This window comes from Molossus molossus, unplaced genomic scaffold (genome assembly GCF_014108415.1).
Source record: "Molossus molossus isolate mMolMol1 unplaced genomic scaffold, mMolMol1.p scaffold_m16_p_15, whole genome shotgun sequence".
Lineage (NCBI taxonomy): Eukaryota > Metazoa > Chordata > Mammalia > Chiroptera > Molossidae > Molossus > Molossus molossus.
Window position 1 is genome coordinate 55,404,772 of NW_023425350.1, and position 14,901 is coordinate 55,419,672.

Sequence of the window (14,901 nt, forward strand, 5' to 3'; positions counted from 1 at the left end):
GGACTACCTTGTGAGTAAGTAAATAGCCATGCTAAGCCAAATCCAGAATGATGATTCAATGGACCAATGGTTCTTTATCTGCATCTGCCTCAGTACCCTGAGCACCTACACAGGGTGCCAGAATACAGGAGAAGCTCAATAGTTACTGAAACTTTTTGGCTGTTGAATCTATAGTCATTCTTACCTAGAAGGTGATTTAGGTAATTGGAGAGAATTTTAGTGGTGGGGTGGTGATCCAAGAGAATTTTAACCCCCCAAACCTCTTTAGAGACACATCCTCTTAGAATCATTGCACTGAAGTTTCTTTTATGACTTTAGCTCAGATGTGACAAGCTCTAGATATGAGAAGGCATAGGTCCCTCTATTTCTAACTTGCTGCTTTCTGTATCATCTCCAATAATATACGCCTTTATTCCTACCAGCTTGGCTCCCTGCCTTTGCTTGGTAGGTGGTTTTGGGGGACCAGGGTGGTTGTATTAGAAACTTGCCACAAGCTTGGACTGTCTCTGAAGTTCCCAAGATTAAGCCGACCTGGGTTGGCAACTCAGCATCCCTTATCCCTCTCCCCTCAGATCCAAGCTGGCTGGGGATCCCAAAGCCAGTGGTCCTTGGAAGGATGCCCCATTGCACCCTACCAGAAGCTCAGCGAAGCCCCCCTGAGATGTGATGATCCCACTCTTCAGCCCAGGAGTGCCCAGTGCCAGTAACTGGAACAGAAAGTCAAGCCTGGGAATGTCAGAGGTGTTGGCTTTAACACCCCTAGTCTTCCCCACAGAGGCATACAGGAAGGGGACTCATTATCCCTGTTAATACTCTGGTCTGGAAAGTGACAGGGAGCATCAGAAGGTCAGCCCCGAGGAAGCCAGAAATCCTACTGCCCGGTGCCCCTCCTCTCCAAGCCTTTAGTGTGGCTACTCTGGGGTTAAGCGAGGTAGCAGCTAGGCTCCCTCCATGACATCAGCAGTCCAAGGCTGTGCAAGTCTCTGGGGCTCCCACCCACACCCACGACCCACCCAGACTGTCAGGACCCTGATTCATTCCCATGTGATTGGGCAACCAAGCTTTGGAGAAATGACCTTGGCAAGAGGAACAGTTAGAAAGGCTTGGGGCTAAATGGGAACAACACACACCATGTGTTGGTGCTGGTCTCATGGAGGCAGGTGTTTGCATGAAGTAGGAGAGGGGCTGTGTGGTCTTTTTCCACTTACTCCTCTAATTCCTTTATCTTCCTCCTCCCCTCTGGAACCCAGGGCCCACCTGCTTCTGCCCCTCAATCCCTAATGGTCAGAGCTTCTACTCAGGTGTCCTCACAAGGTTAGAAAGACTGTATATGCCAGATTCTCCTCTCCTTGGTTCACTCACTAGACCCCACTTGTCCGTAAGCCCCACCTCTCTGTGGACCCCTACCCTGCACTGACCCTACACCTTCTAGTGCCATCACCCCTCCACAACCCACCCCTCCACAGGGCCCTGTCTATGCATTCGCCTTCTCTCTCACCTCCTCACTTGGCCTGGAGCACCTTTCCCCATGCCACGCTTCCATGTGCCCCACCCTGCTGCACACCTTTTTTAGTGTCCTGGTTTATTTACTCTCAGGTAGCTGTTAGGTTGGAAGGGCATTGACAGACTAGGTCTCTCTACCTGGGGAAGAACATTGTTGTTGTATGTTGCTATTTTTCAGGCAGCGCCTGCATTCCCGAACTGTAAGAAAACCTGAGAGAGCTCCATCTACAATGGTAGGGCCTCAGACATTAGCATAGGCCAAGGCTGGGAATTGCAGGTGGAGGAGTCTTCCTATTCAACATCTAACCAAGCTTGGCAGTCAGGGAATTACCCAGATTGCATAGGAGCGGCTCTTTATCCCCTTCACTTGGTCCCATCTCCCCAGGCTTCTAAAACCCTGGTTTCAGCAATGCTGGTTGGTGTTGGAAGGGGCTCCTTTTGCAATGTTGGCTCCCATATAAGTTTTAAGTCTGCTGGCATTTTTAGTGTGTTTCCCCCATTTGTTGAAATCAATGTATCTCCTTCTCTGCCTTTTCAGTCAAATGCTCTCAGTTCAATCATTTAATAGATGGTGGGTGAGAAAGAGAAAAGAAGAAGAAAAGCAACAGCTTTCTGTAAGCAGGATAATAACTTTGAACTTAACATCGATTGAGAAAGGACTAGAAAGCGCCTTATATGAATGCATATACAAATGTCCCAGAGAATCTGGACAAATTCTTATAAATGAATTTGATTATTACTCTGTGGTGGGCTGTGAATGCTGTATAGTTGCAGACAGAAAAACTGGGAATGTGGCTTTGAAACGATTGATATATGCCAGTGATCGGAACACATGCACACAGCTGCATAGAAATACTGAAGGATAACTAATAAGTAATTTTTACAACTGTTCTGCTTCTGTTTCACTGGGGGAGGGGAGTGTGGAGGACTGGGAGTTTTCCAAAGGATGACTTGTTCTGTGAGATTCCTGAATGAGATCTGAACATGGCACCACAGCTGGGCTGCCCAAGGACGGTAGGAGACGCAGTACCTGTATGAAACAGTGCCTGTGAATCCGCACCCAGGATTTCAGCTCAGTCCCTCTATTTCCACATTGCTGAGGGTTTTTTTAATCAGAAATGGGTGCTGGATTTTGTCAAATGCCTTTTCAGCATCTATTGATATGATCATATGGTTTTTATTCTTCATTTTGAGGGAGTTTTTCATTCAACTAAGAACCCAAGGCTCCTCGAGTAACCAGGACTAATAGCCTCCAGGCTAAAAGCTAGAGGATAACTAAACTGTTCCTGGGCTTGCAATTCTACCCAGGAAAGTAAGACTTGACAGTGGTGTTTAACATGGGTCCTCCCATACTCATCCAAACATAGTAGAGAGAGCCACAAACAGCAGAACACCAACACCCACAGGGAAAATTTGGCAGGCTCCAAAGCCCACTGTGATAGCCAAAATGGTGAAACAAATCCCAAGAGAAAGAACAAGAGACCTCTACCAAAGATGAAATAAATGAAATGCAGTTAAGCAAGTTAACAGAGCTAGAATTCAGAGCCATGATCTTGAGGAAGCTCAACAGCATGAGTAAGGACATCCACACCATGAGTAAAGACATAGAAACATTGAAAATTAACCAATTGGAAATGAAAAACTACCAAGAAGAAATGAAGAATGACATAGCAGAAATAAAAAACATATTGGAAGGACTAAACAGTAGAGTAGATCAGTGAATTAGAAGACAGGGTCAAAAAAAATCAACCAATCAGAAAACCAAAGGGGAAAAAAAAAACAATTAAAAAACAGGAAGACTGCTTAAGAGAACTGTGGGACAACTGGAAATGTAATAATATTTGTATCATAGGAGTCCCTGAAGAATAAGAAAATAAATAAGGGTTAGAGAATATATTTGAAGAAATAGTGATAGAAAACTTCCCTAATTTGGAGAAGAAAGAAGGCATTCAAGTTCAAGAAGAACAGAGAGCCAAAAGTAAGAAGAACCCAAAGAGGCCCACACCAAGACACATAGTAATCAAACTGCCAAAAATTAAAGACAAAGAGAGAATCCTAAAGGCAGCAAGAGATAAGCAATAGATTACCTACAAAGGAACCCCCATAAGGCTCTCAGCTGACTTCTCAAATGGAACACTACAGGCCAGAAGGAAATGGTATGAAGTAATCAAGGTCATGAAAAAAACAAGGATCTGAATCCAAGACTACTCTACCCAGCAAGGCTATCATTCAAAATAGAAGGCAAAACAAAGAGCTTCTCAGACAAAAAAAAAAGGCTAAGGGAACACATTAGCACCAAACCAGCACTGCAAGAAATGTTAAAAGGACTGCTGTAATTAGTAGAAGAAATCGGAAGAAAAATAGAACCACACTAAACAAAAATGGTAATAAATAAGTACATATCCATAATCACCTTAAGTGTAAGTGGATTGAATGCTCCTATAAAAAGACCACAGTAGCTGATTGAATAAGAAAACATGACTCATCTATATGTTGTTTACAAGATCTCCTAGGACCAAACTGGAATTACAACTAAAATAAAGACAAATTGATGGGAAAAAACAACAGAAAAGCAGCCTGCAAAGATTATATAACCAGGGACACTGACTTGATCCTGGTAGGATTGTGGAGGTATGAGAGGGGGGCTGGGAGCCCACGGACAGCAGCGGCCTTAGCTGTGAGCAGCACCCTTGGATTAAACTCCCAAGTGGCTCCACAGGACAGAGTCAGGACAGATGCTAAAATAGCCACAGCCACTAACCTTGGGCTCCAGCAGAGGGAGGGAAGACTGGACTGGAACTGTGTGGGGACACTCAGGATTTGGAGGGGGCTCAAAGCTTTTGCTGGGGTGTAGCCCCCCCAGGACCCTGGCGATCTTACTCCTACCCAGGGCTCTGGGGATAAGTGGTGACTCCTCCCTTGGAGATTCAACCCCACCCAGGTGGGCCATTGAAATGCAAACTGAGGCTCATAAACAACCAGCACCTGCCCCACCCTCAGGAAATCCCCTTATGCTGAGCACCTGAGGGAGTTTTTCACTCAACTGAGAACCCAAGGAGCTTCAAGAAACCCCTACTGATAGCCTCCAGGCAAAAAAGCTAGATGATAACAGTACCATTCCTTGGATAGCAACTCTAACCAGGAAAGTAAGACTTGACAGTGGTGTTTAATGTGGGTCCTCTCTCACTCATCCAAACCCAGGAGAGGGAGACACAAACAGCAGAACACCAACACCCACAGGGAAAATTTGGCAGGCTCCAAAGCCCACTGTGATAGCCAAAATGGTGTAACAAAGAAACAAAAGCCAAATGAAAAAACAAGAGACCTCTACTGAAGATGAGATAAATATGGAGCAGTTAAGCAAGTTAACAGAGCTAGAATTCAGAACCATGATCTTGAGGAAGCTCAACAGCGTGAGTAAGGACATAGAGATGTTGAAAATGAACCAATTGGAAATTAAAAACCACCAAGAAGAAGTCAAGAATGACATATCAGAAATAAAGAACACATTGGAAGGACTAAAGAGCAGAGTAGAGGAAGCTGAGGACTGGATCAGTGAATTAGAAGACAGGGTAGAAAAAAATCAACCAATCAGGAAACCAAAAGGATAAAACAATTAAAAAACAGGACGACAGCTTAAGAGAACTGTGGGACAACTGGACATGTAATAATATTTGCATCATAGGAGTCCTTGAAGAAGAAGAAAATGAGCAAGGGTTAGAGAATATATTTGAAGTAATAGTGACAGAAAACTTCCCTAATTTGGAGAAGGAAGAAGGTATTCAAGTTCAAGACGCACAGAGAGCCACAAGTAAGAAGAATCCAAACAGGCCCACACAAAGACACATCGTAATTAAAATGCCCAAAATTAAAGACAAAGAGAGAATCCTAAAGGCAGCAAGAGATAAGCAACAGGTTACCTACAAAGGAACCCCCATAAGGCTATCAACTGACTTCTCAAAAGAAACACTAAGGCCAGAAGGGAATGAGGTAATCAAGGTCATGAAAAACAAGGATCTGAATCCAAGACTACTCTACCCAGCAAAGCTGTCATTCAAAATAGAAGGCCAAATAAAGAGCTTCCGAGACAAAAAAAAAAAAAAAAAAAAAAGGCTAAGGGAATACATTAGCACCAAACCAGCACTGCAAGAAATGTTAAAAGGACTGCTGTAATTAGTAGAAGAAATAGGAAGAAAAATAGAACCAAACTAAACAAAAATAGCAATAAATAAGTACATATCCATAATCACCTTAAATGTACATGAGCTGAATACTCTGATAAAAAGACACAGAGTAGCTGACTGGATAAGAAAGCATGACTCATCTATATGTTGTTTACAAGAGACCTACCTCACAACAAAAGATTCACATAAGTTGAAAGTGAAGGGATGGAAAAAAATCTTCCAAGCAACAGAAAGGAAAAAAAAGCTGGGGTAGCAATACTCATATCTGATAAAATAGATTTCAAAATGAAGGCCATAACCAGAGACAAAGAAGGCCATTACATAATATTGAAAGGATCTATTGAACAGGAAGATATAACCTTGATAAACATATATGCACCCAATATAGGAGCACCAAACTATATTAAAAATCTTCTGGAAGACTTCAAAGGAGAAATTGACAGCAATACAATAATAGCAGGGGACTTCAACTCTCAGCTGACACCACTGGATAGATCCTCTAGACACAAAATTAGCAAGGAAACAGAGACTCTAAATGAAGCACTAGACCAAATGGATTTAATAGATATCTACGGAGAATTACACCCCAAAATTATAGAATTCACATTCTTCTCAAGTGCACTTGGGACATTCTCAAAGATAGACCACATGATAGGACACAAACTAAATCTCTACAAGTTCAAGAAGATTGAAATCATATCAAGCATCTTCTCAGATCACAATGGCATAAAATTAGAAATCAATTGCAACAAAAACATGCAAAGACATTGGAACACATGGAGGCTAAATAGCATGTTATTAAACAATGAATGGGTTACCGGGAGATCAAGGAAGAAATTAAAAACTTCCTGGAAACCAATGAAAATGAACACACAACAACAGAACATCTATGGGTTGCAGCAAAAGCAGTTCTGAGAGGGAAGTTCATAGCACTACAGGCCTACATCAAGAAACAAGAAAAATTTCTAATTGACTGTTTAACCTCCCAACTTAAAGAACTAGAAAGCAAACAAAAAGAAAACCCAGAGCAAGTAGAAGGAAGGAAATAGTAAAGATCAGAGCAGAAATAAATGACATGGAGACCAAAAAAACAATTGAAAGGATCAATGAAACAAAGAGCTATTTTTTTGAAAAGATCAAAAGATTGATGGACCCTTAGTTAGACTCAACAAGAAACAAAGAGAGAACCCAAATACACAAAATCAGAAATGAAAGAGGAGAAGTAACAGCTGACACCACAGAAATACAAAAGATTGTTAACAACTACTATGAACAATTATATGGCAACAAATTCGACAATCTAAGCGAAATGGACAAATTTCTAGAAACACACAGTCTCCCAAAACTGAACCGGGAAGAGATAGAAAACTTGAACAGACCAATAACAACTAAGGAAATTGAAGAGGTAATCAAGACTCTCCCAGCAAACAAAAGCCCAGGCCCAGGTGGCTTCATGGGGGAGTTTTACCAAACATTCAAAGAAGAACTAACACCCATTCTCCTCAAACTATTTCAAAAAATTCAAGAAGAAGGAAGACTTCCAAACTCATTTTATGGGACCAGTATAATTCTAATTCCAAAACCAGAAAGTCACTACAAACTAAAAAACTACAGGCCAATATCCCTGATGAACATAGATGCCAAAATCCTTAACAAAATACTAGCAAATCGGATCTAGCAATACATCAAAAAGTTATTCACCATGACCACATGGGATTCATCCCAGGGATGCAAGGCTGGTACAATATTCGCAAATCAATAAATGTGATACACCACATAAATAAAATGAAGAATAAAAACCACACGATCATATCAATAGATGCTGAAAAAACACTTGACAAAATCCAGCACACATTTCTGATAAAAACACTCAGCAATGTGGGAATAGAGGGATCATATCTTGACATAATAAAGGCCATATATGAAAGACCTACAGCCAACATCATACTCAATGGGCAGTAACTAAAAGCATTTCCCTTAAGAACAGGAACAAGACAAGGATGACTTTCACCACTCTTATTTAATATAGTACTGAAAGTCTTAGCCACAGACAGGAAGACAATATAAAAGGGAACCAAATTGGAAAGGAAGTGAAACTGTCATTATTTGCAGATGACATGATATTATACATAGAAAACCCTAAAGACTCCATCAAAAATCTACTAGACTTAATAAATAAATTTGGCAAAGTAGCAGGATACAAAATTAATGTCAAGAAATCAACAGCAGGGGACTTCCGGTCAAGATGGTGGTGTAGGTAAACACGGTATCGCGTCCTCCCACTACCCCATCAAAGTTACAATTAAACTACAGAACAACCACCATTCAAAACAGCCTGAAATCAAGCTGAATGGAAGTCCTACAACTACGGAATTAAAGCAGCAGCCACATCCAGACTGGTAGGAGGGGCGGAGGCGCGAGGGGCGGAGGCGCGAGGGCCGAAGCCAGACAGGCTGGTCCCACACCCACACGTGGCGGATGAAAATCAGGAGGATACCTCGGCTGGGAAGGTCCTTCCTGAGGACTGAGGGGTCCCTATCCCACACCAGGTGCCCCGCTCAGGGTTCCAGTGCCAGGAAGAGAATCCCCATAACTTCTGGCTAGAAAAACCAGCGGAAACTGAGGCTCAGGGAAGCTGACGGGGCTGGAGCCCCAGGCAGATCCTTAAAGGGCCCGCGCAGGAACTTATCGGACTCACTCCCTCTAAGCTTGGAGAGGAGGCAGCTCGAGGGGCACCAGAGACATACAGGGAAGAACTGAGCTGTTTGGCACTGGAATGAGGGCTGGAGAGGGGTCTTTCTCCTGGACAAATGTGCTGTCGGAGGCCTTTGTTCCTTTGGTGAGCCCTTCCCTGGGGCCGCAGACAGCTACCATATCTGGGACTCCAGCAATCTGGCTCACACTGGTAGCCCCGCCCTGGTGACTCCCTGAGGCCCCACCCCACCCAACTTTCAGGCCCACCCAACTTTCAGGCCCACCCAAGCTGTTGCCACTTGCTTAACCGTAGGATTGGCCTGTCTTGGATCCTGCTTCAGGTTTTTCCTAAATTCTTTCAAACTAGCAGCATCTGGTCTCAGCTAGCCCCATACCACTCGTTAAGTAATACACAGAAACAAACACAGGGAGGCAGCCAAAATGAGGGGACAAAGAAACAGGTCCCAAATGAAAGAACAGAATAAAACCCCAAGAAAAGAACTAAGCGAAATGGAGATAAGCAACCTAACAGATGCTGAGTTCAAAATACTGCTTATAAGGATGCTCAATGAACTCAGTGAGGGCCTCAAGAGCATAAAAAAGGACCAGTCAGAAATTATGGATGCACAGTCAGAATTGAAGGAGGTATTAACTGAAATAAAGAATAATTTACACAGACTCAATAGTAGAGTACGTAAATCCAAGAAGCAAACCATCGATTTGAAATATAAGGAAGCAAAAAACACCCAATCAGAACAGCAAAAAGAAAAAAGAATCCAAAAAAATGAGGATAGTGTAAGGAGTCTCTGGGACAACTTCAAGCGTGCCAACATTTGCATCTTGGGGGTGCCAGAAGGAGAAGAGCGAGAACAAGAAATTGAAAACCTGTTTGAAAAAATAATGGCAGAAAACTTTCCTAACTTGGTGAAGGAAACAGACATACAAGTCCAGGAAGCACAGAGAGTCCCAAACAAGATGAACCCCAAGAGGCCCACACCAAGACACATGATCATCAAAATGCAAAAGTTTCAAGACAAAGAGAGAATCTTAAAAGCAGCAAGAGAAAGGCAGCTAGTTACCTACAAGGGAGTTCCCATAAGGCTGTCAGCTGATTTCTCAAAAGAAACTTTGCAGGCCAGAAGGGAGTGGCAAGAAATATTCAGAGTGATGAAAAGCAAGAACCTACAACCAAGATTTCTCTATCCTGCAAAGCTGTCATTTAGAATCGATGGCCCTATAAAGAGTTTCCCAGAGAAGAAAAAGTTAAAGTTCATCACCACCAAACTGATATTATATGAAATGATAAAGGGTCTTTTTGAAGAAAAAGATAAAATATATGTATAAACAAAATGGCAATGAATACATATCTATCAACAATGGAAACTACAAACAAAATGAACAGGTAGAACAGAAACATTCTCATAGATACAGAGAACATTTTGTTGATTGCCAGATGAGAGGGGTTTTGGGGAATAGGTGAAAAAGGTGAAGGGATTAAGAAGTACATATTCATTGCTAGACTGACAAACCTCAAAAAGAAAGGGGTTGGAGGGGGTGGGAGAAATAAACCAAAGAACTTACATGCATAACCAATGGACACAGACAATAGTGTGGGAAAAGGTGGGAGGGGGGCCAGAGTGGGGAGGAGGGGGTCAATGGGGGAAAAATGTAGAACATCTGTAATACATTCTGCATTCAACAATAAAGATTAAAAAAAGTGATCCCAACGATTCTGACTTAAAATGGGGAAAAAAAAGAAATCGACAGCATTCTTATACACCAATGATAAAGTCACAGAAAGAGAAACTGAAAAAACAATCCTATTTACCATCGCAGCAAAAAAATTAAGATACCTAGGAATAAACTCAACCAAAGAAGTAAAGGACCTATTTGCAGAAAACTACAGGACATTTAAAAAAGAAATAGAGGAAGATATAAAAAAAGTGGAAGCACATACCTTGTTCATGGATTGGAAGAATTAACAACACTTAAATGTTCATACTACCCAAAGCAATCTATAGATTCAAGCAATTCCCATCAAAATACCAACAACATATTTCATAGAAGTAGAACAAATACTTCAAAAGTTCATATGGAACCAAAAAAGACCCAGAATAGCCACAGCAATCTTGGAAAAGAAGGACAAAGTAGAGGGAATCACATACCAGATATCAGGTTATACCACAAAGCTGCTGTAATCAAAACAGCCTGATACTGGCACAAGAACAGGCATATAGACCAGTGGAACAGAACAGAGAACCCAGAAATGGATGCAAGACATTATGCTCAGTTAATATTTGACAAAGGAGTCAAGAGCATACAATGGAGTAAAGACAGCCTCTTTAATAAATGGTATTGGGAAAATTGGACAGCTAGCTACATGCAAAAAAAATTAAAACTAGACCATCAACTTACACCATACACAAGAATAAACTCAAAATAGATAAAAGACTTAAATGTGACCCGTGAACCAATAAAAAATTCTTAGAAGAAAATGTAGACAACAGAATTTCGGACATTATACGCAACAGAATTTTCACTTATACTTCACCTAAGGCAACCAAAACAAAGGGTTAAATGAACACATGGGACACATCAAACTAAAAAGCTTCTGCACAGCAAAAGAAACAACCATCAAAATGGAAAGGCGACCTACTATATGGGAGAGCATAATTGCCAATGATACATCAGATAAAGGGTTAATTTCCAAAATATATAGAGTACTCATACAACTCAACAAAAGGAAGTCAAAAAACCCAATTAAAAAATTCACAGAGGCGCTGAATAGACACCTCTCCAAATAGGACATACAAATGGCCAAGAGACATATGAAGAAATGCTCAACATCACTAATCATCAGAGAGATGTGAATTAAAACAACAATGAGGTATCACCTCACACCTTTCAGAATGGCCACCATCAACAAATCATCAAACAACAAGTGTTGGCGAGGGTGTGGAGAAAAGGGGACTCTAGTACACTGCTGGTGGGAATGCAGACTGGTGCAGCCACTATGGAAAACAATATGGTGTTACCTCAAAAAATTAAAAATTGAACTGCCATTTCACCCAGTGATCCCATTCCTAGCAATATACCCTAAGAAGCCTGAAACACCAATCAGAAAGAATATATGTACCCTCATGTTCATAGAAGCACTATTTACAATAGGTAAGATCTGGAAATAGCCCAAGTGTCCATCAGTAGACGAATGGATAAAAAAGCAGCGGTACATATACACAATGGAGTACTATGAAGCTGTAAGACAGAAAGATCTCTTATCCTTTGAGACGACATGGAGGGACCTGGAGAGCATTATCCTAAGCAAAACAAGCCATGTAGAGAAAGACAAATATCACATAATCTCACTTATTTGTGGAATATAACTAACATAACAGTCCGAGGAACAAGGTAGATCCAGAGACGTGGAAGTAGGGTAGAGACTGACAACCCTCAGTAGAAGAGGTGTGAGGGAGGGAAGAGATAAACCACAGAACTTATATGCATGTACACATAACTGATGGACACGGACAACAAAGATGGGGATGAGGTGGGGGAATGGGGAGGAGGATGTCAATGGGGAAAAAAAGGACAAACATCTGTAACAAAAATAAATATAAAAAATTATACTGCATATTAGCATATAAAAAATCCCCCCAAAAAACCCAAATGGCAGCCCTGGCCAGTTTTGCTCAGTGGTTAGAACATCAGCCTGCAGACCAGAGTGGAGGGTTTGATTCCAGTCAAGGGTATGTGCCTCAGTTGGTCGTGTGGGAGGCAACCAATTGATGTGTCTCTCTCCCATTGGTGTTTCTCTCTCTCTCTCTCTCTCCTTTCCACTCTATCTGAAAATAAATGGAAAAAATATCCTCAGGTGAGGATTTAAAAACAAACAAACAAAAAAACAAATAGCAAATGAAAAACTGAAAAAAAAGTTTGTATATAGAAAGAGCTTTTATAAGTCAATAAGAAAAGGGATCGCTAGTTGAGTAGAAAATAGAATATAAACATTTTACAAAGAAAAAATATAACCGACTTCGGATTCTTTCTAACCTCTTGGAAACATCAGGACACAGAGAAGTATATGAAACATTTGAAATTAATACACTAAGAAATATAAAAGCTTGCTTTTATTCAACTGGAACCTGATAGTAGAATTAAATTGATAAAAAATATTCCCCCAAATATATTTTACCAGATAAAGTTAATTAACATGTGAATTCAACTCCTGGAAAACTTAAAAAATATGTATTTTGTTGGGAATAAGCCAGAAAACCAGAATAATGTTTTTAAATTTTGTTTTGAAAATAATGGTATCCTATCCAAGAAAACAGGATGCATTCTTTGTTTATAACACAGGTTGGAATAGTTTTTTCTTTTATGTAACATATAAAAATATGTATTTAACACATATGTACATTATAAAACATGGTAATAACAATCTGTGAGGCCACCAGCCAATTTATAACCCAGAACATTAGCCATGGAGATCTACGCATGTTGCTTTCCTCTTCCTGGCTTCCTACTACCAAGAGGGAACCTCTGTCTTACTGTGTGTTTATTATTCCTTTGTTTTCCTCCACCTTAAAGTCAGAATAATATTTATTTAACTGAACGTTAAATCTGATAATTCAGTTTTGTCTCATGATTAGTAATAAGAGTAGAAGAAGAAACATGATTTGGCAAATAACTATATTACATTCTAACTCATTTTTAAAAATTTAAATTTTAAACTTTAAAAAATTTTAAGCTATAAAACTATATATATATATATATATATCCCTTTAGTTAGTTAATATTGGATAGATGCTGATGTCAAAATTTATTTCATGTGATGGGATCATTTTTCTTGTGATTTTCTTGAACATACTCAATAAGCATTTGAAATTAATGTGAAATTAACACTGACAAATATGGTGGCTTGATTTTATTTAACTGGCACCTGAGAATATAATTAAATTGACCAAAGGCGGCACATAAAGTAGATTTTACCTGACAAGATTAGTTAACATGGGTTAAGGTTAGCGTTAAGCATAGGGTGTGAAGCAAAGAAGAGAAAGTTGTGCTTTGGATATGGGAATTTAAACACTGTGTTAGGAGAAATTTAAAAAAATCAATCCTCACCCAAGGGTATGTTTATTTATTTTAGGGAGAAGATGAGAGAGAGGGAGAGGGAGAAAGATACTGATGTGAGAAAGGAACATGGATCGGTTGCCTCCCCTGTGTGCCTCAACCGACTGGGGATCAAACCTGAAACCTTTCCATTGCTCTCAGTTGCAATCTGTCACCTTTATATTAGTGCCACACCCAAATCTCTAGAAAGAGCCAATGAACCTCTCTGCCAAACCTTTTCACACACACATTGGAGGAGGAAAAGGAAGCGCAGAAGGAAGAAGAACAGGAGGAGGAAAAGAAGAGTTTTGATAAGGGTCAAAGTCAAGGAAACAATTGACCACAGTGGTAGAATTAGTAAAGGATTAAAAGCTTTCCTGCATTTGTTCCTTTTTCCTGTTGATACTTTTTTAGATTTTATTTTCTCTGAGACCTCCTGGCACATGTCCCTCTTCTTCTAAAGTAGCTGATTTAATAAAGGACTGTGCCCTGGCGTGGGCCTTGGCTGGCTCTGTTCTAGAAATTAGAGAAAGACACTACTTGGGTCAAGATTGAGTTTGAATTAAAATTAAGTTTAGGCTTGGAGTTAGTCTGAACTTTGGGGTAAGGGATCCAAAAGCTTCATTATGGCTCATGCATGAACTGGCTGAGCTCACAAAGTTTAGGAAATCCACATGGGGATTTGGAGCCAAAGTTCTCTGGTGATAAACACTATATGACCATAATAATTTGCTAAGCGTTGTCTTTGCTGCTGTTGTCAAAACAGTTGAAAAAGATCATTTGAGAGAAAAGATCAATGAGATGAATCCTCTTGGAGAAATATGAGAGGGAAGCCAATCCTTGGTGACAGCATACTAGACAGTTAAATTGATTTTAAGAACACACAATTGAGTACAAATAGTAGAAAAATACCCAGACCTATAAAAGGACATCTCATGCTCTCATGTGTGATTTTCTTTGGGAAGCTGATGGTCATGGCATATATGATGGAAAACAACCCTGGAAGCACAGAGAAGCTGATGACCACAGACTGCAAAGAGATCAATTGGAAGCCCAGGCCAGGTAGCTCAGTTGGTTAGAGCATTGTCCTGATACCCCAAGGTTTCGGGTTCGGTCCCCGGTCAGGGTACATACAAAAAGCAACCAATGAATACATAAATAAGTGGAACAACACATTGATGTTACTCTCTCTCCCTTTCTCTCTCTCTCAAATCACTTAAAAAAAAAAGATATCAATTGGAGAGAGAAAAACGGATATGCTCTGGTGAAGAAAGAAAGGATATGTGGAAGAGAAAGGGGCATCCAAGTAGTTCCTGTAATTATTCTTTTTCTCCTGCAACATCAGTTTTTCTTTCTACACAGCAATTCTACCAATGTCATACAAGCATGCCATAGTGTATCTCTTCATTAA